This window comes from Gracilinanus agilis, chromosome 1, assembly GCF_016433145.1.
Source record: "Gracilinanus agilis isolate LMUSP501 chromosome 1, AgileGrace, whole genome shotgun sequence".
Taxonomy (NCBI): Eukaryota; Metazoa; Chordata; class Mammalia; order Didelphimorphia; family Didelphidae; genus Gracilinanus; species Gracilinanus agilis.
In genome coordinates, this window is record NC_058130.1 from 612,393,194 (window position 1) to 612,420,412 (window position 27,219).

General features: G+C 37.4%; 1 pseudogene; it reads left to right on the forward strand.

The window, feature by feature from the left end:
* LOC123254728 overlaps positions 1-23,932 on the forward strand; it is a 51,723-nt pseudogene extending 27,791 nt beyond the window's left edge.
* Positions 23,933-27,219: the final 3,287 nt, after the last annotated feature.

A 27,219-nucleotide genomic window follows, 5' to 3' on the forward strand; every position in this document is an offset into this window, starting at 1 on the left:
GTTAGGACTTCAACTTAAGTCTTTGTAACTCTGAAGCCAGTTCCCTATTCACTATTCCATGCTTCCTCTTCAAAGTATTATTTTCCTTACCTCATAGATAAGAAAACTGAGGCCCAGAGAAGTTGTTACATATCCAGGGTCACAAAATGACAGAGGTGGGATTTATACCTAACATCTTTTGGGTTTAGATTTAATGATCTCTGGACCATGCTTCTTTTCAGGAATATGTATGTATATGTATGGGTAGTCATAGGCTTTCATTACTCTATAGCAGCACTGGTAAAGGTTTTTAAGTTCGTGTGCCCAAACTGCAACTTCAAGCTATCTGTGAGCCACACACACACACACACACACACGCACACACACACATTACCCCAGAGAGCAGAGGGAAGAAGTGCTCACTTTGGGTGACTGGACAGAGGGGCAGACCATGCAAAAATTTTCCTTGGGTGCTAGGAAGAGGGGGAATGGAGCAGCTCCCCCATGTCAGCTAGGCATGTGTGTCAATACTTCACCAAGGCTGCTCTATAGTCTCCAGCTTAATGCACCTAAAGACTCAGAGAAAGAGAGGTAAAAGATCCCTTTAAAAAATAAATCTAAGTAAAAAGTTAATTTTTAAGGAAAACAAAATAAAAAGTCACTATTAATTATGTGCTTCAGTTTCCTCATTCCTCAAATATAGCAGACTAGTTGGAAGAATGTGCACCAGGAGAAAATGTTTAAGAGAAAACAGGCTGTCTTTTGCTGAGCAAAGGAAATTTTCCTCAGACACTTTCTAGGACTACAGGAAATAATTGAAATGAATGCAGAGTATTTAAGTTAACTAGGTAATAGGAAGACAGCTTATATAAATTAAATCTTGCATCAAACTGGCTTGTCCTTGATGATGAGAGTTCATCTGATGAAAGTCCATGGATATGGTGATGAGAAGTGCCTTGTCATGAAAACCGAGGGGTGTGTGTGTGTGTGTGTGTGTGTGTGTGTGTGTGTGTGTGTGTGTGTGAAGTTGAAGACAAACCCCGTGAGGTTGGAAACACAAGTGCAGCTTTAAAGTCTATGATCTACGGTTTTTGGTGACCTCCCTCTGTATCAGTTTTCTTGTACATGGATGTGACCTCAATTGTTTCTGTTAAACTGGGACATCAACTTGTGCTGCTCCAGGAGGTCCTCTGAACTCAGAAATTAATCAGTGATTGGAAAACAATTAAGAATTATGCCCAAAGACTTATAATGTGTATATATATATATATGTATATATATATACATATATATATATATATATATATATCCTTTGACTCAACAGCACCACTAGTAGATCTGTTTCCCAGGTGATTAAGGAAAAAGGAAAAGAATCTATGTTCTAAAATATTTATAGCAGCTGCTTTTATGATGGCAAAGAACTACAAACTGAGGGGATGGCCCATCAATTGGAGAATGGCTAAATAAGTTGTGGTGTATGGTAGCGACAGAATACTACTGTGCTATAAGAAATGATTGGTTTTAGAAAAACAAAAGACTTGTGTGAAATAATGAAGAGTGAAAAGAGCATAACCAAAAGAATATTATATAGAGTAATATTATTGTTTAAAGAGTAATTGTGAATGACTAAGCTATTTTTGAATGACAAACATTTATATCAACTATGAAGACCTTGTAGAGGAAAAATGTTCTTCTCTGGAAGAAGTGATATATGGACGTGTGGATTGTATGGTTCCACATATGTATCTAGATCAAATGTTGTTCTTCTCTAATGTAGGATTGGTAGGGAAAAAGGGAAAGAGGGAGAGAGACAACTTGGAACTCAAAATGTAACAAACAAAAATAGAAATATATATTAAAAGAAAATAAATAAAGCAGTGATGATACAATGGTCAGATCCCGCCTAGCACTGCCTATCTAAATTGTACCAACTAAGGTCACTCTGTCTTTTTCCTAGGGATGGGGGCAGCAATATACAAAATAACACAATGTTGAAGTATATGATATCTAATGTCCCTTCCAGCTCTACTATTCTGTAATTCAATAAGGATGACAATAATGTTAGTAATAATAGAACCTGTTATTATCACCCAATTAAAAAGCAATGTTAATAAGCCATTGAGTAATGTTATGCCAAGTTACCAGAAAACATTCCATACTTGATGTAGAGTTAATGTTGATAATAATCAAATTGTGACCCAAACTATGACCTGACCAAGCAGTTCATCCATGTGGTAAAGTTGTAGTATCAGGATCCAAGAATGCTTTGTCATCTTTGCCTGGGACCGAGCTGAATATTTAGTAAATTAGAATGAATTTCATGATTGCCATCCCAAAGTTGTATGGAAATGTTTTTAATGATATTTTTGATGATAATACTTTTTAGTTATCTTATGGATTCTTCATCATAGGAAATTCCAAGGGTTTTTACATTGAGAGTCCTTCATTCTGGTGAAATGGAACATTTTACCAATAGAGAATGGAGCTGCCCAAGTTCATACAGCCAGTCGATAATTACATAGAGACACAGAAGCCAAAAGCTCCCACTGATTTTTGACATAATTTCTTTGCTAAGGCTGAGAACCTAGACAAGGAAAAGATGGTAATGTACATAACAATAAGAGGGAAGTTTGGAAGAAGAGTAGATTTAGAGAGAAAGATAATGTAATGAGGTCTATGCTAAAAGTTACAACCCATCTAAGCCTATTCATCTTGTGAGACTCACTCTGTCTGTCCCCAAATAGTTAACAACAACTACTACGAAACTAAGAGCTGGGAGTCTTACTCATACTTTACTGAGCTGCTTTCTTTTTATTTTATTTTACCTTATTTATTTATTTAAAGATTCATTGTTTTTCTACCACATATCTCCTTATTCTACTTGCTTTTTTTCTTTATTAGTTCCATATGTCCTGTATGTTTTTCTGAATTCCTCATATTCATCATTGACTGGAGCGGTGATCTCTTGGGGGACAAGGAGGGAGGTGTGATCAATCAATCAGCAAGTGGGAAACTGGGTCACCTACCCTCTCTGAAATAGCTAATCTTGGTACTTGTTTTCAACATAATCTTACCAATCTTTAAACTTCGACTGAGCTCCACTATTCCCCCTAAAAGCTATATAAGCTCCCAGACTCCTCTTTTTAAGCTTGGCCTCTCAAGGTAATTATAACAATTTGCTATCCAGAGACTCGCAGAAGGCACTGAATAGGTACTACTGGGGAAATCCCTCCAACTCCAGGCACATCCATTTCTACATCATACCCACTCCATGCATATCTCCAGCCCACCTCACCTTGTAGCTGTCTGATCTCTAGGAGGATGAACTCAGAACTTCTGAGCAGTAATATGTGAGTGAGAGTCCTGTCTCTCTTGGTTTTGTTGTGGTTATTAGATGAATCTTTCTTCCTTCCTTCATTCCTTTGTTCCTTCCTTCCTTCCTCCCTTCCTTCTTTTCTTTTTTCCTTCTCTCTCCCTTTCTTTCTCTCTGAATCCCTCCTTCCTTCCTTACCTCTGTCTCACTCCCTTCTTGCCTCCCTCCCTCTCCCCACCTCACTTTTACTACAAAGTATTACTATGACTATCCAGATTTAGATGGGGCTTGTTTCTGGTCTTTGTCCTCTTTGTGGTATTTACCCAATTGTAGGATCACCAAGACAAAAGGCATGCACAATTTAATGACAATTCACAGCTTCACCAAAAGTATGTTGTGTTTTTCTTCCTACAAGCCCTCCAACACTGATGATTTCCATCATTTATCATTTTTCCTGAAAGGCAGTGGAACATAGTGGAAGGAGAGCTAGCCTTGGAATCTGGAAGAACTGGCTCCCATTTGGACTCATGCAGACTAGGTAAAGTTCACACAATATTGTAGATATATTATTTAATTTGATAATATAATTTGATATATTTTGATCAAAGGGCTATACTTTTTAAACTACTTTTTCATAGAGGAACTCGAAGGCAAGTTGCTCAATTATCCACGTTTCTAGTTTGTGATGCCATTCAAAATATAGCTGAGATACTCACAACTATGATACCGTCGCCATTTTTTTTTTCAGAAAAACCTAGAAAAACTTATATGAACTGATTCAAAGTAAAGTGAGAGGAATCAAAAGAACACTGGACACAGCAACAACAATATTGATGATTAACTGTGAATGAGTTAATTATTCTCAGCCATGATAAAATTATTTTTACGTATAATTAGAAAAAAATAATTTTTAAAAATATAAAAATAAAAAGATACATTTATCACTAAATACAGTTGGCTTGCTAATTAATAATGCCATTCTAGAATTAGACATTTCCAAATGGGACTTCAGGTGAATAGGGGTTCCCTGTTCCCTACTGATAACTAAGTTCTCAGATTGGATGAGTTGTGAGAACTTCATGCTCTTCTCAGTGGGAGTAACTGAAGTCCAGATGAGCAATTATCCATCAGCCCCAAATAAAACACTCCAACTGAGCTTCTTCTGACTCATCTCTAAATAAGCCTGCTTTATCTTAGCTTCCCCACCCGGGTTCCCTCCCAGTCCCTTCCTCCATATAAATGCAAAGAAGCCAGAGCTGAGATAAAAAAAAGCAGAATGTGCTTGGCTGTAGTTCGGGGAGGCTGCTGAATCAGGGAACCAGTACTGTCACACTCCTTCCCCACCCCTCTGCCCCACTCCCCAACATATACACATATACACACATTTTTAGCACAGAATGAGAGCATAAGGACACTTCAGACTTTCACCAGACCTCTTATCTCTGGATCTTAGAAGCACTTTATAAGCATTAACTTACCAATTCTTCCTGGTGTACCTGAAAGGTTGTAGGGCAGATATGGCTATTTCAAGGTTGAGGAAACTAAGACACCAGGAAGGTCAAATAAATCATCAACATCGTGACAATACAAGACTCCTTGAGAACCATTCTTCCATTCTCTGACCTTTCATCCCTTTCTACAGGCTCCCCAGATCTAACTCAAATTTCTACTAGATAGAGAACATGGAAGCAACACTTTGTTGGCAAATGTTACTCTTCTAAAATAGTAATCCAGTAACATAGTGTCTGTGCTTTTATCCAGATCAAGGACATTTAGAAGAGGTCCTGGACTGCAGGAGAGAGAGTTAGTTCTAGCTGTAGAGTGATAGGATTTTGGTGCCAATCTTAGTTCTCCTCCTTTCCTCCCTGTGTGACTTGGGGCAAGTCATTTAATTTCTTGAGCTACTGCTTCCTCAGCTGTAAAATAAGAGAGTTGGAATAAATAAAGGCTCTAAATTTTATAATTCTAAATCTTTGATCCTCTGAATAGGAGTTAGAAATTTTCACAAGAAACTTTTTCTTATTTAACCCCTTCCTAGAAGAATTCCATCCTTCTAAAGGCTGTACCCTGAGGATGAGAGTTTCCAGAAATAAACTGTTCTCCGCAGATAACAGACATCTGACTTCTGACCCCCGCCATGAGGATTTGGGGTGGAGGAAGGAATTCTTTGTCTCAATTCTCCATCTCTCAGAGTGTTTCATCATTCTGAAGGTATCCAGGCTCTTTATAGGCTAATTTGAAAATATACAAACGTTGGGACATCATTCCAGTGTCCTAGGTGGGTGGTGGTTGTTTAAAAGACCCACACTGAGTCAGAGAAAATTTATCACTTCTCATTAGACTAAGCAAAGTGAATGTAGACTATTCCTTTAAAGGGCAGCATGGGGTAACCATCTGCTAAGTGGCATTCCAAAGCAATAACTTAAACAAGGAGTGGGACCCATAGGAGTTATTTGTGGGTAATCGGGGAACCAACCAGTCAATGAGTAAGTATTTTCAAGTGCATACACCAGGCACGTAAAAGGTTTTGCTATACACACTTATCATAATGTGTCATGACCTTTCACCTCTGCAATGCTATTTCTTTTCCCTCTCTCTCCCCCACTGCCCCTTCACACACACATTGCCATGGAACCGCTGATAAGCAACTAGGATTTCTTTTCTCTGGAATGCCAGACACAACACAATGCTGTAAAGTTTAAAGTATCCCAGGCTGTCTGGAAAATTGAACAAATACACTTATATACCTTCACCTAATCTATTTGCTTTATCAATTCAGATTTTGCCATAATGGACTTTTAAAAAGTTTTATTTATGCCTTTTTATTTTATATCACACTCATTTCTAAATATATCCCCCTCCTCCTCTTCCCAATGAGTAACAAATATTGTGGGGTAGAGAGGGGGAACAGTTTGGTAAAACCAATCAATATATTCCATACCTAATGTTCCCCACCTCAATATTATGAATATTTATCATGGAAAAGGAAACACATTTTGTCATATATTCTCCAGGGCCCAAACTCGGTCATTATAAATACATACAATTCAATTTCATCATCACTCTCAGCAGCAGCAATACTTAGCATCTACTATTATAAATCTACTACAAATATTGTTTTATTGTATTGGTTTTTCTATTTACGTCTTATGATCATTGTGCATATTATTTTCTACTGATGTTTCTCTGTACCAAATGATAAAAATCTTCCCATAAATCTCTGAATTCCTAATAATTATTGTTTCTTACAGTATAATAATAATTCCATTATGTTCATGTACCATGGTATATTTTATACATGTTTGATGGTTTGATTTAGCCTTTCCACAATGGATGATAGCCACTTATTTTGTCTCCAGTTTTTTGAAACTATAAACAAGTGTTGCTATAAACATATGGGACCTTTCTTTTTGTTTTTGATCTTCTCATAGTATATTACTAAAAATAGGGTCTCAGAGTCAAAGGGCAGCCCCTTTTTCCACGGAATTTCATATTATTTTCCAGAATCGTCAGGCCAATTCAAAGTGGTTCTACTAACAGCCTATTAGCATGTCTGTCTCCCAGAAGATCCTTTACCATTGATTATTTCTATCTTTTGTCCTTGTTACTATATATTAGACCTTTAAAAAGCATTCCTCTCTTCTATAATAATTCAAAATAAGTGATACAAAGCAATTTGTCCCATTCTAACTGCAATGTATGTGAATTACTCAAGAGGAACAACCAGCAACAGAGTATCAGAACTAGTTTTGTAAATTCTGATGCTCACATAAGCACAAATTGATAGCTCTCCTTCACAATGAATAGCAGTCAAAGGTTGTTTCTGAGAAATGAGAACAATGAGGACTTTGCTGGCCTTTATGATTCTCATTCCAGACTAATTTTACTCTTTTCAGCTATTTATGATGATCCTTTCATGTTTGAAGAACTAATAATAATAACTAATATTAATATAAATGAAGTTAGGTGCTATTATCATATTATTTTGTTTTTGTTCAGTCATGTTAATTTTATCTGACTCCTTGTGATCCCATTTAGAGTTTTCTTGGCAAAGATATTAGAGTGGTTTGCCATTTCCTTCTCCAATACAATTATATAGATGAGGAAACTAAGGCAAACAAGGTTAACTGACTTGCCCAGGGTCCCACAGCTGGTAAGGATCTGAGGAAGGATTTGAATATTTGAACTCAGATCTTCCTGATTACAATAATGCCCATCACTCTAGTCACTATGCCAACTAGTACATATAACTGAAATGCAAAAATTAAGGAAGTATTCCTTTGGACAATTTTTCATCTGCTCATTTACAGCTGAGAAAACTGAGGCCCAGGGGCATGCATTGACTTTTCCTAAATCATAGTAATATTAAGTGGCCAAGCTGGGATTTAAATTCCAGTCCCCTAACTCCAGATGCATGTTCTTCAGAAATCTATTCCACAGTGTTCCCCACTGGGATTCTTTAGATATTATTTCTAGTAAATACAGAAACAACTGTGAAAAACAAGTTTTTAAGGCAGGACTTCCAGAATAAACAGAAGCAAATCTTCCTTCTTTTCTTTCTAACTAAAAATATCCATCTGCACCTTCTTTTTTTTGTTTGTGAAACAGTATTTATTCCTCTGATAACAATTGTGTCTATTTTCCTCCTATAGGAAATATTTAATTTTCATCAAATATCATATTTTGTAATCTTATGTCTTCCCAAGCATTTCATGTCATATTTGCCTTTTTTACATTTCACCAGAAGTGAACTCTAGAATTAAAGGAAGTAAACTTCATTTCATTTCTTGAGTGGCAGAACTACATTAAATAAAATTGTGAATTCCTTTAATCTCACTTTTTCTGTTTTTTTTGTTTTTGTTTTGTACTTTAAAAAATTTTTATTGTTATGCAAAACACACTTCCATGCTGGTCTTTGTTGTTAAGAGTACCCTCTTAAAAAACCAAACCCCCAAAATAAAACCATAAATACAGTGATGTGAAAGATGACTCCATAGCATTCCCCATCATAAGTCTTTCAGGATTGTCCCAGATCATTGCATTGCTAAGAGTAGTCAAGTTTTCACAGATAATTATCATACAATATTGCTGTTAACTATGTACAATATTTTTCCGGTTCTGTTTATTTCACTCTGCATCAGTTCCTGTAGATCTTTCCAGCTTTTTCTGAAATTATCTTGCTTATTGTTTCTTATAGAAGCATAATAATATTTCATCACCAACATATACTACAATTTGTTTAACCATTCCCCAATTGATGGATATCCCCTCAATTTCCAATTCTTTACTACTTCAAAAACAGCTGCTATAAATATTTTTGTACAAGTAGACCCTTTCCCCTTTGTTATTATCTCTTTGTGATACAGTCCTAGTAGTGGTATTACAGGATCATAGAGTCTGTACAGTTTTATAGTCCTTTGGGCATAGGTCCAAATTACCCTCCAGAATGGTTCGATCAGTTCACCATCTACATCTTCTAGAAAGAATCTAGTATTGTGTAGCTAGGTTGGTAAAGTGGATAGAGCACTGGACCTGTAGTCAGAAAGATCTGAGTTCAAATCTAACTTCAGCTTTTTACTAGCTGTATGACTGTTGGCAAGTTATTTAACCTTGTTTGCCTCAGTTTCTTCATCTATAAAATGAGCTGGAGAAGGAAGTCGCAAACCTCTGCAGTATATTTACCAAGAAAATCCCAAATGGGATCACAAAGAATTTGACACAACTGAACAATAACAATTTTTAAAAAGCAATAAGATAATTACTGCTTTATAATATAGTTTGGGAACAGGGAATATATTACATGAGATTTTGTGATTTCTTTGAGTATCAAGAGAAATGCATGGTCTGGTACATATTCTCAGCTAATAAAGTTAATAAACATGACGTCAGTTAATAGACTGCATATTTGGCCAGCTAGGTGGTACAGTGGATAGAGTACAGGACCTGAAGTCAGGAAGATAAACCTGACCTTAAGACACTTACCAGCTCTGTGACCCTGGGCAAGTCACTTTACTCTGTTTGCCTCAGTTTCCTTTTCTGCAAAATAGACAGGAATGAGAATCTACTCCAGGATCTTTGCCAAGAAAACTCCAAATATGGTCATGTAGAGTCAGACATGACTGAAAACAACTGAACAACAACAAAAGTTTTGTTGTGTTTTTTTTAAAGCAAAGGTGAGGAAGAAGGAAGGAATGAGAAGACAAACATTTTTTAATTTGTCTGCATGTACAAGACCTTTATAAGAAAAACTGTAAAAATCTAATGCCTGAGAAAAAGAAAGACTGAAATAATTATAGGAACATTCAATATTTGTGGATGCCTCTGATTAAAAGAGTTAAAAATGGCAATACTCCCAAAATAAATTTATGTATTTAATAGGATGCTAATTAGAATACTTTCATAGGACTAAATCAAGTCATAATAAAATTTACATGGAAAAGCAAATGTACCAGATGTGGTAGCCTATTATTCTTGCTTCTGGGAAGGTTGAGTCTGATCAATTCCTTGAGTTTAAGAGATCTGTAGGCCAAGCCTGCACTTGAGTATCCATGGTCTAATTAATCTTTCTTTTGTTTCATACCCTGAACCTAAAACCCATACTTCATACAAAGGAACATTTCAGGTGGCTATAGGAACACATCCTTCTTAAAATGCTCAAAAGGGTCTCTGTTTTCCACTCCTAGATTATCTCCCCCATCTCAAGAACCTATATATTGATACTTTTGCTGGCATTAGCTCCCTTCCTAGGTAAGACTTTGGGGTTCAGAGGGGGTTCTGCCCTACTCCATCTGTTTTCCTCACCCTTGTCTTCTTTGAAGACAATGTGGGACAGATTATACAAATTGTCTACAAATTGCTTCTTTAAAAAGGAAGGTTGGGAAAGGGGTATAACAGCCTGGTGGCTGCTTCCAGAATACATGTCTAAGACTCAGAGAGAGAGAGAGAGAAATTATCTCTCACTATATATATATATATATATATATATATATATATATATATATATATATATATATATTATATATGGTTATTGAAAATTCCAGTGCAACCCAAAAGCAATTTAAAAAAATTGACTAGGGAAATATTTGCATCAAAAATTATAAAAACATATTCAGTTAAAAATATACAAATACAACTTCCAGACCCTAATAGATATATTGTCAAAGGATATGAACGGACAATTTTTAAAACAGAAAACATAAATTATTTCAGGGGCTTTTTAAGTTCAAATATTTTCTTTTATTTTTAGTTTCCCTACTCTTATCCATCCCTTAACTACTGAGAAAGCAAAAAAAAAAATTTTGTCATTATAAATTATTTTACTCTATAATATTTCATTCCCTTCCTTATTCCATCATCTTCCCATAATCCTCCATCCCATATGGATTTTTCTGAAATTATCCCTTTCATCATTTCTTAAAGAACAACAGTATTTCATCACATTCATATAGCATAACTTGTTCAGTTAATTGATTCCCCTATTGATAGGCAGGCATCCCCTTAGTTTCTAAATCTTTGCCATCACAAAAAGCTGTTATAAACATTTTTGTACATAAGAGTCCTTTTCTATATGGGACACAGACTTAGTAAAGATATCACTGGTTGAAAGGGTACATACAATTTAATAATTTTTTAGTCATAGTTCCAAATTTATTTCCAGAATGGATGGAATAGTTCCCAGTTTCACCAACTGTGCATTAATATTTTATTTTTTCCCACAGCCCCTCCAGCATTTATCGTTTCTTTTTTATCAACGTAGTCAATCTAATGGATGTAAGGTGGTACCTTGCTGAAAACACAAACTATTAATAATTACTTCAAAAACATTTAACTTAATAAATTCAAGTTAGAACTGGGAAGGGCAGCGGAAAGAAGGTCAAAACTTACTTAGTTCCTTCAAATCCAGTGTTTTAAAAAATCTCAGGATCCTGGAAGTTGAAAACTTCCAACAACAAAAAAAAAAATCTAGGGGTATCCCACACCTTATGAAAAGGCCCAAAGATGAGAAAATAAGATTTTTTAAAAATTTATCACATTGTAAGTATTCTCCTCACCCCTTAATGTGTGTTATGTTTACTCATATGTGTACATGTTTTTTCCTTCCAGTAGAATATAAGCTCTTTGAGGACAAGTACTATTTCTTTCTTGTCTTCATTTCCCTAGAACTTACTTTATGTAATAATAGTACCTACCTCCCAGGGTGGTTTTGAGGATCAAAAGATATAATACTTGTAAAGTGCTTAGCACCCACAGCCAGGCATATAATAAAGGCTCAATAAATCCTCGTGTCCTCACTATCTAGCACAATGCCAAAGCAGAGAGGATCTGTTTAGTAGTGCTTGTGGAAATGAACAGAGGAATATAATATTTAGAATTCACACTGACTAGGTAGCATATTGGATAGTGTGCTTAAACTTAGATTCAGGAAAACTCAATTTCTAATCCCACCTCAGATATTAGCTGTGTGACCTGAGAAAGTCACTTAACCTCTGTCTACCTCAGTTTTATCAACTATAAAATGGGGATAATAATAGGACTCATCTCCCAAGGTTGCTGTGAGGATAAAATGAGATAAGATTTGTAAATCACTTTATAAATCTTAAAGTGCTATACAAATACTAGGTATTATTATTATTAACATAGAGGCTATATGGTTCAGTGGTTAGAGGGCATCAAGAGGACTTATCTTCCTGAGTTAAATCTGATTCAGAAACTTACTAGCTATGTGATCTTGGACAAGTCACTAAACCCTGTTAACCTCAGTTTCCTTATCTGTAAAATGATCTAGAGAAGGAAGTGCCAAACCACTCTAGTATCTTTGTCAAGAAAATCTCAAACAGGGTCACAAAGAGTTAGACATGACCAAAAAAACTGAACAAAAATTAAAATATTATTATCATTATTATTCTCAGGCTGGATAACACAAAAGTGATAATGCTTCAGCCTGCCAATAACAGTGGGCTAAAGAAAGAAAAAAGCATCCATGAGAAGTAAAGAATATGTGGAAAAGAAAAAAGGTGATATGTAGGAAGTAGAGGAAGACATTTTATATGAATATCAACACATGAGATGAAGATAAGTTAAACTCTAATCCAAAAACAAAAAGAAAAATCTTTTGTCAAGTATTTTTCTTTTCTTTCCCATTCTATTTCATCAAAATGAGTGTCTTTAAAATTTCATTGGATTCCCATTTGCTCTTGTTCCGTCTTTCCTTCTCTTGCAGTTCTGTTGTAATGAATATCTCTTCTTCCTTGGTTACTCAGCTACTAGTCTCCTTCCCCGAATCATTTTTCTTCTCTCTTCTATAGATCATCTTTCTTATTTTCAACCTATTCATCCCATCACGTTCCACTTTTTTATTTCCTTCTGCCTCTCTGCTACAGGTACATGTGTGATATATCATATTAAAAGTAATTCATTCTTTCTGAAAAAAATAATAGACTGCCAACTCCAGCTCTATTTAAATGCTCCTTTTCCTATAGGCAGCAGAGAGAATATTGATTAGACTGATGAGCAAGTGGATAGTGTTTTAGCCTGGCAAGTGGAATCTGGAGAAACAGGAGGCAGGAAGTTACACACATGCATACTCCTTTGGTCACACATAAATTAAATTTAAATAAATTCTCCCCAAGGAACTTTTCCTTGCTCTCAGAGTAAACAGAACTAGAAGCAATAAAACAAAAAATAAAGAAGTTGCCTGTCTGTGTTCAGGCTTCACAGAGGTTATCTATTAAGATGCTAAAAACAGATTTCAGCTGAAACATGAGAAACAATGGGTTTAAAGAGAGAAAACTTACAAAACTTACAGTTCAGTGCCCTTCCTTTATAGCTGAGAAGTGAAATGACCCACCCAAAGTCACACAAACAGTGAGCAGAAAAGCAAGATCTTGAGTCTGGGTCCTCTCACTATAAATCTAGCACTCATTCTTCTGAACCATGATGCCTTTCTTTGGCTAAAATCAAAACAAAACTTTTGATAAGAGTTGAAGTGGGACTTCCTGTCAAGATGGTAGAGTAAGCAGAAGAACAGTTTAGATCCCTCACATGTATTCCATAAAAGAGAAAACAACCAAATAATGGTTACGAAATAAGGAGAATGTCTGTACCTTCTTCCGACACAGAGAGAAAAAAAGAGTCACCAAGAAGATTGTGACTACTATGGAATGGAGACCAGGCAGAGAAGCCAGGGTAAGGCAAACTGGCTGGGAGATCTTCTAATTCCCACAGCCCCAAAGTGCTCCAGGAAGAGACCCCAGTGTGGTCAAGCACACCCCAGATTTGGTGAATGAAAACTTGAGTGCTCCACTGAGAAGACTGCAGGGTGGCTAAGAACCCCAAATCCCAGGCAGGACTAGAAACTGAAAAGCAGCTAAATTCCTACCAAAAAGACATCTATTAATCTGTATGCCCTTGAGGCCCTTGAGGCCCTGAAAGCTTATTGCTAGGGACATGAGCCAATTCCTGATCACCTTGAAGAGCAAGCACTCTGTACTGACAGAATGTAGGGAAGCCTACGTCCTGCCAACGATTTTTGTACAACAGTGAAAAGAGTAGTTAATGACCCAAGAAAACACAAATTAAGACCAAATAGGAACCCACTGTCCCATTCAAGTATGCAAGAGCACCTGACAAAAGTCCCAATGTTAATGTTAATAAACAAAAGGAGAGAGGCAGCCAGGGGCTCCAGCAGATAGAGAGCCAGACCTAGAGATAGGAGGTCCTAAATTCAAATCTGGTCTCAGACACTTTCAAGTTGTGTGACCCTGGGCAAGTCACTTAACCCCAATTGTCTCACCTTTACCACTCTTCTGCCTTGGAACCAATATTGAGTATTAATTCTAAGAAAATATGGGTTTTTAAAAAATAAACAAAAGAAGAAATTACATGTATCTGGAGATCTTCCACACAGGTCTAAAGAAAGAGAGTAACTCAACAACTATGGGAAAAGCCTCAGAAGAAGGTATAGCTTGCCTACATGGTCTATTATAATTCCTGGAAGGGTTGAAAATAAGAGAGAAAAAAAAAACAGTATTATAAATAAATTGAAAGGGAGATCTAGAAGAAAGAAATGGAAGGAGAATGAATAAGGTTAGTATAAGGGATGCAAAATCTTCCTAAGTAATGTACTTCCTGAAAATTAGACTGGACCAAACACAAATCAATGATTCCATAAGACAAGAAATAGTGAAATAAAAGTAAAGAATTAGAAGAAAATTTAAAATATCTTCTATCAAAAACAACAGGCCCTAGAAAATAGTTCTATGACCAAAAAAGTCTATGTATTATATTTCAAGAAATTATGAATGAAAAATGCCCAATTTTTATATTATATTATACTATATTATATTATTTTTATTTATGCATTAATATTTATCATATTGTATTATGTTATGTCATATTCTATTCTATTCTATTCTATTCCATTCTATTGTATCATATATTATATATTAGAACCAGAGAGCAAAGTAAAAATAAAAAAGAATACTCTGGTTACTTCCTGAAATAAACTCTAAAATGAAAACTCCAAGGAACATTATATCCAAAATCCAGAGCTTCCAGGTCAAAGCACAAAATATTGTGGCCAGCAAAAAAAGAATTCAAATACTAAGGAACCACTTAGGGTCACATACAACTAGGCAGCTACCATTATAAATTATAGAAGACCTTTGAAAATGATATTTCAAAAGGAAAAATATAAGTACTTGCAACCAAGAATAATGTATCTGGCAAAACAGTATAATTCTACAAGCAAGAGGGGGAAAAAAGTAGATTTAATGAAATAGAAAACGTTTAAACATTTTTCATACCTAGACCAGAGCTAGAAAGAATTTTTGAAAGGCAAAAACAAGAATTAAAAGAAGAAAAGAAAATACATTCGAGCAATTGAAAGCAACTTTTTATAAAGAGGACTGCTAGGTGGCATGGAAGAGAGAGGCAGACTTATAGTTAGAAAGACTCATTTTCCTGCATTCAAATCTGGCCTTAGACCCTAGCTATATGACCCTAGGCAAGTCATTTGACCCTATTTGCCTCTATTCCTCATCTGTAAAATAAACTAGAGGAGGAAATGGCAAACCACTCCAGTATCTTTGCCAAGAAAACACAAATGGAATCATGAAGAGTCAGACTCAACTGAAAGGACTAAACAACAATTTTATAAAAAGGAAATGTTCACATTTTAACAGGGAATGAAGAAACAAGCATTCCCTAAGAAGCCTAATATATTCAAAGATCACAGAAGTTAAATATAACATAGAGAGGTGCTGGGTTTTGGGGGGGGGGAGGGAGGAGGGAGGAAGCTGAGGTAGGCACTGTTGTTCTGTTCTGTTGACCTTAAGTGAAGGAACGAAATGGAGGCAAAGAGGAAAGTGAAAAGGTAGAAAGGGAATGGAACTTAATATTTCACATAATCAGCCTGCTTAAGAAAAAGATTACAGTTGTTTATCCTTTCTTTCAGAAGAGGATCAAGAACACCACAGAGGGATGTCTTGACTTGTGCATGAATTAGATTTAAGTGAGACAGAGTTGCACAAAGTCATCAGCATCTCTCTTCCAGAGTCATCAAAATCCAGTGGCAAGACAAAAGTCAAGGCTTGCAATGGCCAGAGATCCAGTGGATGACCTTGGTGTCTTCTATGTCTGACCAAGCTCTAAACACTCCACAGCATCTTCTTCACCCACCTTCATAGCCATTGAAACAAATTGTTCTCATTCTCCCATTTTACCCAAGGAAGTCTTCACATTTTTGGAGTCGAGACCCCCTTGCCCTCCACCCAACTCATCTATAAGTTTGTGTCCTTTTGGATACCTATAAACTGATTTAGGTCATCTGCCAAGATGTGTGGCTACTATGCATATTATAGTTTCTTGGAGCCAGAGGTGAGAGTTGAGTGCCACGTGGATACCAAAAGTAGATGAGCAGCTCTGACTTGGCAAGCTCTCACTCCAGAAGTCCTCTTTGAACTTGGAGGAAGGGACAGAGAAAGTGAACACACACATGAACTTCACTTTCATCTGACCCAGATAAAGGAGAGTTGAACCTGTAAATAAAGCTTTTGATGTAGAAAAATATCAAACTCAACAAAGAAACATGCAAGTCCTAAATGAGTTCCCAGGTCATGTGGTCTCCCAAAAGGTATTGGGAATCTGTGGGTGATTAAAGGTTACCTCCTCAGTTTCAAGTGGGAAAACCACCTTCCTGGGTAACAATTCCTTCCAGGGGTACCTCTAGCACATAGAACGCATCTATATTTCTCCAGGGCATCCCTTTTATAGAGCAATACAAGTGAAAGTTAAGGGGAAAAAATCTCTCTAGAAGTTCTGGCTACACATAATTCACCTTAGTTCTCCAATGGTACATGTAAAATTATTAGGCACTTCAAATATAAGTCTGAATTTATAGCATAAGTAGGCTAACTCATAAAGAAATCAAATCAACCCAAATGAACCCTAAATACAATCAGGGCTCCCCAAAGGGGATTAAACACTAGAAGTTGGTTGGAATAAACTCGTCCAATTTCAGACAGCTGCTAAACTGTGGATTCTATGGTCTTGAGAGGCTCTCCTTCCACAAAGGTCCCAGGTTCTGGATTCACAAAGGACTTGAGGGCAGTCTGATTCCAAAGACGAGAGTCAGGTTTTTCTCATATCCTCTTGCTCATTGTACCTCCATACCAAGGTAAAATTCTGGAGAAAACTGATGAAATAAAGTTTAGATACAGTTCAGGCTATTGTCTCCCCCTAGTGATTAACAGGACCCCTTCTGGAAAAGGTAACTCAATGCACAAAATAGATATAGAGTGCAGGAAGCTAATTACAGGGATGTGATAATAAATTTTTAACAATCTGTTCTCCACAAGAAAAAAATAACCAGGCATATTTTTAAGGTTGTACATTATTAATATTTTCTCCTTTGCTTTCTTAAGTCCAGACAATTGGTAAAACAGTAAATCAAGCCCTGATGTGTTGCATTAGCCAATTTCAGAGGTGTCAATGCTTACACTGAAAAACTAAGAATCATCCCTAGAACCACTAGGTCAGTGATGGCAAACCTATGACACGTATGTCAGTACTCATTTTCGATGGCATGCAGCTGCATACAGAGAAGTATGGGGCCACATGCTGAGGACGAAACATTTGCTGTAGTGTAACGTAGACACTCTGCACTATAGATGACAATTCTACCTATATTAATGTGCCTAATTGGGTTTATTAAATACAGTTATATATTACAATTATACATTTTTGTTATTTAAACTATAAATATCTCAAAATTATGGTTTTTTTTTTTCTCAAAGTGACATACCACCCGAGTTATGCTCAGTTTTTTGGCTAATTTTGATACACCAACCTCAAAAGGTTGCCCATCACTGCACTAGGTGATGATGGCTCTAGCACACCACTGGCTATTAATTTCCTCTACCACAAAAGTAATGCTTTTTTAAAACCCCAAAAATTCATTAATAGCACATTAACAAATATTTAAAACATAAAACGATAACTTGTCACCATAATTATAGTCTCCCCCAAAGGTCAGGGCATTTTGTGGGACTACTAAGCTGACATTTCACTTTCACATCAAACCTATATCATCAATTCAAAAGTTCCAGATTGCCTCATCAAGCTGTAGCCCTTCAATCTTTTTAGACTCAAGACATCTTGTCAGCAGTTCTTTATTTCCTCTGGGGAACATTAGATGCAGAAAATACTTGTCTGGAGATGGGAGGTTGGCCTCAGATAATTCCCATTTGTGCCACCGTGGGCAAGTCACTTGATCCCAACTGCTTCACCCTTACCAGTCTTCTGCCTTAGAACTGATATTCAGAATCAATTCTAAGACAGAATATAAAGGTGTTTTTTTTTTAAAGAAATCAAGCAAGCACTTGTCACTCAACATCAGCCCAGCTGATAGAACCCAGGAAATTTTGAACTCAGAGCACGGCTTCCAAATTTGGAAATGCCCATTTTTTTGGATCACTTTTCCATAACTTCTCAGGGCAAGAAACACAATGGCAAAGGCAGTCAGGTAAACTCCCCAAGGCAAGAATATATCCCTATTCCCATCTTCTATGAGGAGCCTTCCAAAACACCTCTTAATTCCACTACCTTCCCTGGAAAGTATACTGCCAAGGTGAGTGAACTTATTATTCCATAGCATTCAAAATTTCTCCATTTGCCATAACTGATGCTTCTACATATGCATGGTACGGAGCTGGCAGATGGAGAACCTGTTTTCCTTGTTTTAATTGTCAGGTCAAAATTAGGACAATGTAAATCCATGCAAATATAGTGAAAGAGAATTCTTGGTTCTCTATGAGTTCACACCTTACTTGATGCTAGGTTCACACACTCAGAAAGGTGTGAATCCCAAGGAATTGAAAACTGTGATTGGCCCCCATGAAAAGGGGCAGGAATAGGAAACCACCATAAAAGCCATGAATATCCCTGAGGAGGGAGGCTGGTGAAGGAATCTGGTGAAGGAGGCTAGTAGAGAGTGAACTCCGAGAAGAAAGTTGGCTTCAAGAAGAAGGTCGGCTCAAAGAAGAAAGTTGGCCTCAGGAGTCACCTTCAGCTCCAGTCACTGTCTTGGGTGAGTGGATAGCTGGTTTTCCTTTCCTCTCTTCTGGAGACAGTTTAATTCTGATTGAAGGTTAAGAAGTCCAGGCTGTCAAGCACTGGAACAATATTTAGTTAAGTTAGATAGGTTAATGTCTTTTCTACCCTTTTGTATTTCTCTACTTTATAAGTAAAAGATTTATAATTTTTATATATTTAGCTAAACCATTAATTTTAACACTTACAATATGTATGCACATATGTATATATACCTACTTATGTATTGTATATATATATTTATGTATGTATACACTCATTTTTTGGTATATATACATATATGACACACATACACACACACACACACACACACACACACATACACACGGTTTCCCTCAATAGAATGTAAACTCCTGAGGGCAGGAGTAGTTTTGTTTTGTGCTCTGTAAATGTTGGTGATTGCTACAGACTGATGCTAAATCATATTTTGAAGGATGGGTGGACCTATAGCATTCTTCCCTAGCATAGGCTCTCAATTTCCCAATGAAATTAAATTAAAATGCAGGTAGTAGAGGATTTGGGTGAGAGAGCATATTCCACTGGAAACTTTGTGTTCCATTACTTTTAAAATGATTCATGCGAGGGGGCTGCTGAGTGGATTGGGAGCCAGGCCTAGAGATGAGAGGTCCTGGGTTCAAGTCTGGTCTCAGATACTTCCCAGCTGTGTGATCCAGGGCAAGTCACTTAACTCCCATTGCCTAGCCCTTACTACTCTTCTGCCTTGGAACCAATACATAATATTGATTCTAAGACGGAAGGTAAGGGTTTAAAAAGGGATTCATGTGAGCTGGGTGCATGTATGCATAATAAATCAAACACAACATGCAAAGCAATGCAGGGCTCAGTCAGAGTCCAGCTCTCCCAGGAAGCCCGGGCACCAGTTCCTTCTTCAATCAAGTCCCAGGGCTCCCGGGACAACTTCTCACTCAGCAATTATGGCAGCTTGCAGGGCTACACCTGTGCCTGAAGCAGCCCTCCAGCTTTTGTTAGGATAGAGAAAAGCTGCTGAGCAGGGAGGAAACATACAGCCAGATTAAGGATAATTGAGGGAGATCCTCAGCTTTGCTTGCCCTGCCTTCCCCTTGAGGGAATCCTAACCCTGATCCCAACATGCTTCAATGGAACATGGAAGGTATCCATTCTGTTAGATGGGGCAGAGTTGTCCCAGGGTGTAGACAGTCAAGAAAGTTTGAATAGGGAGTGAGTTTTACAGGATAGTCAGGTGGCAAAGTAGGTAGAGTGCCAGGACTAGAGTCAGGAAGTCTCAGCTTCCTGAGTTCCAATCTGGCCTCAGTTACTTCCTAGCTCTGTGGCCCTGGGTAGTTCATGTAACCCTGTTTGCCTCTGTTTCCTCATCTGTAAAATGAGTGGGAGAAGGAAATGGCAAACCACTTCAGTATCTTTGTCAAGAAATCCCAAAATGAACTTAGGTCAGAGTTTGACATGACTGAAAAGATAATTCAACAACAATGGCATTTACAGAGAAAAGGGAAAATTTCTCCAGCTGTAAACCCTGGTTAGCTGCTAGGACTAGCCTGCTAATGAATGGACTTGATTCTTTACCCATTTTTGCCAGTGAAAGGCTTCAGCTTCATTCTCAGTTTCTCTCTCAAATTCAGGGGGATAGTCATCTCCTGCCTCACTGCAATGGCTTGGTAAAGAATTGGATTGATAGCACACCTCTAGATACTGAATTAATAGACTGATGTTTAAACCACATTTTCAATTCCTAGGATCGAAGGGGAAGGCAATATAAAAAGTAGAAATAGTTCTTTAAACATGAAACCTCCAGTCTATTCCACTGTCTCTCAGAAAACTCACCTGGAAAGAAGCCTCTCCTTCCCACTCAAATGAAATGGGTATTTCCCTCCTTCAGCCAAATTCCTTCAATTTATTGAGCATACACACTTGAGATCCCCAAGGAATCCCTTCTTTACTTGACTTCTTCCTTGAACCTGAAGTCTCTGAGTCCTTTGGGGATTTCAATTGTTCTTTCCTAAATGAATAGGAAAATTGGTACAATGTCCTCCTCCAGTACCAGCCTCTTAATCCATCTTCTGCAGCAGCAAAAAAAGTGTCTTTCCAGAAGGAGTTGTAATGTTAAATTTAATTTAATTTCAGTCATGTCCAACTCTTCGTCAACCCACATGGAGTTTTCTTAGCAAAGATATTAGAGCTGTTTGCCATTTCTTTCTCCAATTTATTTTACAGATAAGGAAACAGAAGCAAACAGGGGTTAAGTGACTTGCCCAGAATCACTTTAACCATTAAGTGTATGAAACAAGATTTGAACTCATGATTTCAGGCCTGTCACTATTCATTATGCCATGTGCTGTCTCTAAATTTAATATATATTTTTAAAACTACAAAATTCATAGTTTCATATATAATCTTTATTTTTTTGTAGCAGAAAAAAGAGGCTAAGCTGTGCATTGGACAGAGCATTGAACCTGGAATCAAAAAAGTCCAAAGCTCAAATTTGGTCTCAGATACTTACTAAATTGTATGATCTTACACAGTTCTCATAATACCTGCCTGCCTCAGTTTTCTCAACTGCAAAATGGGATTAATAATATCACCTCTCTGCCAGGATTATTATAAGACATAAGACTAAAACAAGATACTTGTAAAGCATATAAAAACTAATGATTATTATTTTTATTTGTTCATGTTTACTTCATAATAAAATTGAGGGTTTTTTTAAACAAAATTAAAAAGCCCTCTCCCTTTCTCTCATCCCCACCACTAAGAAAATTTGAGGTATAAAGAATAAGGAAATGTTCTACAACTTATCAACTGTACAATTTCCTTTCCCCCCCATCACTTAGGAAGATAGCATGTTACACTGTGTGAATTAAAAATTTTGGGGACCTCCAACCTAGTCCAATCCTGGAAAGACTCAACATAGGAATCAGAGGCATGTGTCTGGGCTCCCAGCAGTCTGGTTCCAAAAGATCTGGGAGAGGACCTTAGAGAGGGTTTGAAAAGCCATCCAGCCTTCCTGAGGTTGCCTTTTAAACTCCACTAGCTCCTCCTACCATGATGACATTGCACATTGATGTTCATGCTGACACTGATGCTGACACCTGGGGACATCAGGAGAAGCTGGGGACACCAGAGCTTAGACCCTGTCCTAGTGATCAAGATCCCCTGATAACTTCCTTCACATGGCTCCAAGATTAATTTTAATTTATAACAGTACTCAGAAAAGTTTGGGACTTGACACAATGTTATATAGGTGGTGAAAACATAATTCTTCATTTATATCGAGAAAATGCAAGATTTCTTGAGCAACAGTGATTTTGTGCAATCATAACTGCAACAAAGCAGTTCTGTTAAATTATACACTGTATTTGGTCCCATCATAGTATACAAATGAGAAATTTAGAAAGATATTCTATCTAAGAAAGATATTCTATCTAAAAAATAGCATTTCTAAACCATTACTATTCTAGCAAGACTCATTTTAGGATTTCTGGGTTAAGATGGCCCTAGAGTAGAAGCAAGGCTCTTCCTCTCCTCTCCTCTCCACCAACCAATATAAAGTGCCTCAAAAGGACAAAACCAAAATCAGATGTGTGAAGGGGCTCCACAATAGGGTGCAGCACTGAGGGTAGGCAAAGTTTGGGCGTTTCCATACTAAAAAGGGGCAAAATTACTCCCACCAAAGTTCAAGCTCATCACCCCTCCCCCATTCCACCTATGGTGCCAGAGTTGGAGGTAGCTTGGGGAAACCTCTAAGTTCTCAGGGGGGCTGACTGAGGACACCACAGACTTACCCCTAAGAACAGTGAGACTTGGGACTCCAGGAGGCTGAGGAAATGTGGAGATTGGGCAGAGTGGGGCAGCTTATAGCAGACTCCACAGAGACTTGAAAAATAGCCTCAGGGCTAAAATCTCTCTGGAGCTCAATAAAGAGACTTGTCTACTGTAATAATTAAAGGGGGGCAGGAATGGATGTGGATAGAAGGGATAGAAAGAGAGGGTCTATGTGGTGACTCTCCTCCAGCACTCCCCTGGGGCCAAATATACACTGCGAGACTTGAAGGGGGTGTCACCCCAAAACTGGGTGACCTAGATGGTCATACCACCCTACAGGAGTTGGGGGAAAGGCTTCCCTACAAGAGGAGGTATGTGGTACCCCAATCTGATCCTGATTAAGGACGAGGTTCACTCAAACCTCCCCCCATCAGTTAATTTCACAGCAGGTAGTCTGGCTTCAAGATGGAGGCAGCCAGACCAAGCTGTGGTTCTCCTCTCCCTTGTTGTCTCTCAGGCACACTGGAACACTATCTGACTGTTAAATGGCTTTTATTATTCACAAATCAGGGATTGAGGAAAGGGGTGAAGGGCAGAGGGATTTTGGGGTGCCCTCTTCACTATCCCTATGGGGATCTATCATTTAGGCAGGAACCCTAGTGGTTCCAACTCCTTAGCTTCTCCCCATCGCTTCTCCTTCTATTTCTATTTCTATCCTTTCCTATAATTGTAAGATTTGACTGAAAAGGGTCTCTCAGCAAGGATGGATAATGGGAGAGGGAGACTAAGAGATTGCTCCCAATGGAGCCCAAAATCTTATGTGACTAGATGGTTATAGTCTTATAGTCTTGAAGGATGAGTTGTAATGAAATGGCTGTGATCAGGGAATCAGGGTTTCAATTTCCAAGAGAAAGATCCTCAGCAAGCCCTCCAGACCAGATCAGAGCCTCTTCCCAGGCCTCTGCCCGAAGACCTCCCTTCTCCCTCCTCCTGGGAGAAATTCCCCAGAATCCTCTGCTGGTTTCAACTGCCAGCAACTGCCTTCTCCTCCTTTGGTTCCATCTCCTCTGCACAAAAATCCATCCTTACACTACCCTCCTCACTCAGATCTCTGCAGGGAAATCTCTAGGTTCTCAGGGACTGGATGAAGACATCACAGACTTAATCCCTAAGAGCAGTGAGACTTGGGACCCCAGGAGGCTGAGGAACACAGAGCTTGGGCGCAGAGACAGTGCAGGGCTGCACACAGCAGATGCTGCTGTGGAGACTTGAAAAATAGCCTTGTGTTATTTAAAATTACTGGGGTTCTATTTGGAAGTATTGAGCCTCAAGATATGTAGTGTTTGACAAACTTCCTGTGGACATGTGGGGGACCTTGGAACTACATTTCCCATGGTCCAACAGGTTTCCTGTTTTGGATGACGTTTTCAAGGTGAGGGACGTCTTTAAATATTGGGAAGTGACTTGGAACTTCCTTTTTGCTACCTGAGTGGGTGCTTTGATAGGAAGCAGCCAAAGGGAATAGGAGGTATGGACTGGTGGGCATTTTGAATAGATTTTTTTACAGGCACGTGGTTGATTTATTTCTATCAGCATGGCCTTAATTAAAATATTATTTTCCCTCATAATATCAGCCTTCATCATTTTAAAAAATAACAGTTTTGCACCCCAGATGGGACTTCGGACTCTCAATTTTTCAGATAGCCTACCAAGAGCATTTAGAGTCTGATCCACCTTGGGGAGTCAGAGCAGCCGCTTCTGGCTTCTGACCTTAACCCCAAATGCCAGTGCCCTGCCAGTGCCTCTGCCGCTGATTCCTACTAAAATTCTAACTGATCCTGCCTCACTGGTGCTGCTTGTCCCGTTCTGACACCCACTGATTCCAAGCCCCATAGTGCTGACCCCTGGCTGCCACTTCCACTACCGCCTTGCCTGACTTGCCACCGCTGCAGAGACTGCTAGCTGCCTCTTAAGATTTTGGAAATATAACCACCCCTTCCCCAACCCCCAACCCCCCAACCCCCCGCTCTATTGGTAATGGCTTTTAACTTGAAAAGACGATTTTACCCCAAATATTGCCCTCCATGTGGGTTTTCCTGAAAACTGACCTAAGCTTTTTCCAGCCCCTACCCCACACTTCCATGTGGGTGCTAGTGTTTACTCTTCAAACAGGAAGTAAAATGACAAAATTTCTTGTGATTATTTCAAACTTGAAACTCAGGGGAACTTTGAACTTTAATACCCCTTAAGCTCAGAGCAGAGCTCAATTAGAAGAAACTTGAATTGAACCAGGGTTGGACTTTTAAACCTTAGAACTGAATGGGTTTTATTTCTATTTTTAAAAGACTCTGTATCTTATTGTATTTTGCTGATTGGTTTTGGGAATTAATTTTGTCGTTTTTTGTTGATTTTACTATTGCACTGACTCATTTTAAGCTAATGAAGTTTTGGCTGCTAGATTAAATCTGTTTATGATTTTATTGTAACTCTCAAATAATGAAAAATCTATTAGAACTGGTAAAAGAGTTTTTTTACTGTATAGCTTATTATCTGGTACTCATATTGTATTTCCTAATTTATTTAAGGTTTCATTTTTTTATTGTATAAAATACAGTGCTGTTCTCGTACCATTTGAACATCTTACACATTTTAAAGTTGTAAATTGCCTTATGTATACTGGATTCATAGGAGCACATGTCTTTTAAGTTTTTATTCTATCTTGGTAATTGTGTACAACCCTGGAGATTTTGATACCTTGAGATTTAAATTGTAATTTTGCGAGAGGTCTTTTAAATTTTACTTAGATCCTAGCCCCTTCTGTATAAATGATGAGGTTTTTATATATTTATTTTAAGGAATTGTTGTCTTAAAGGATATTTTATTATTAAGAATTGTTGTCTTATATAACCTTTTTTTTTTAAACAGGAAGCCAAGAGAGTTCCTGTATACTTGTGTTAGTCTATATGTCTTAGCCTGCTTTTCTACCAGAAGGATCTAGAATTCTTAAGAATAATTTAGACCCAAAGGTTTTTTTTAATATCAGATTTTGCTATAGAGGCAGTAACAGAGTTTGTTGAGGAAATATCTTAGCCAAGGTTTGAATTTGTAACAAGTATACAATTTTTTTAAACATCATAGCAAGTGATTATAATAATGGATTGTTTACTATTGTTTTAAAATGTATTATTAGAAATTATGGTACTCTGTTTGAATATGCATTGTGAATCTGCTATTTGTAAAACCTATTTGCACTCACAGCTCATGCAAAGACTTAACAGGAAATCAATTTCGTTTTTGGTTGAAATACCTTTCACTAGTTCTAAGCTATTTATTTTTTGATTTTAAAACATTTTATTTTTTCTTCCTTACACATATGCAATGTAATATGTGTTCTTTTCCCATTTTTTTATCCTTGAGAGCAAGCATTGTATTTTTTCCCTGAAATTTTAATTTCCTTATTGCCTTTCCCTTTAAAATTTTTAATTAGATCTTTTCCTTTTTTCTCATCTGGTACTAGAAGTACATATATAATCATTATTTATCCTTTTTTTATTTTACAGTGATATAAGCTTAATGCAAATATATACTTGCTATAATGATGCATACCTGAAAAGCCTGAGACTATGGTAACCTGCCAATTATTGGTAAATATTATGGGACTGTGATTTAATGTCTCTCTGTCTGATTCCAGGAGAAGTGCTAAAAAGAGCCACGAGGTCATGGAGACTGACTGAGAATCTGAAAAGTGCCCAGGCAAAAGGCCATGCAGATCACGGATTGCAGAAGTTCTATGCCAATACTGAAGGGCTTGAAACTGGGGTTTGAGTTTTTGGTGTCTCAGTGTTTTCTAACATTTTAGAGGACGAGGATCCCCTTTAACTTAGATTCCTAGTAAAGCACCTAAGATTGGCTATTATTGGCTCATTCCCTGAGAAGGTGCAGGGAAAATCAGACCAGAAAGAGACATTCCCATTATTTCTCTTGTATAGAGAGAGAATGGCAATTTTCTGTAGTCCTGGCCCTGAATGGGTATTTTCAAACTGCTTAAATTACTTTAATTGGGCCTTGATTCAAGGGCCTGTTATAAGTTTATTTTTCCTTCTTTTATTTGAATTTGAATTTTTTTTTATTTCTTTTGCCAATTGATTCCATATAATCCCCGTGACTCAGCCATGCATCCTTAGCTGAGAAATGTATTATTTAAAATTTTCCTCAGGGCTGTGTGTGTTAAATTTGTTATAATCATAATGTCTGAATTATAATCTATAATGCAAGTTAATTTTAACTCCTTTAGGAGTGATCTCAGGAGGGTAAAAGTAATGTATAATTCTCAGAAGAAAATGTATGTTTTATAATCTATAATGTAAAATTTAAATTCTTTGAGAGTAATTTCAGGATAAGGATTGTGCCATCTCCCCACACCATGAAGATGCCTGAAGAGCCTTCACTGGATTATGAAGATCCAAATTTGAACTTTGGGGTGCAGTTGATTTGAACTATGAGGAGTTGAATGAGTTGAATGCATTTGTTTTGAATGTGTACTCTTATGCCAATAGGGG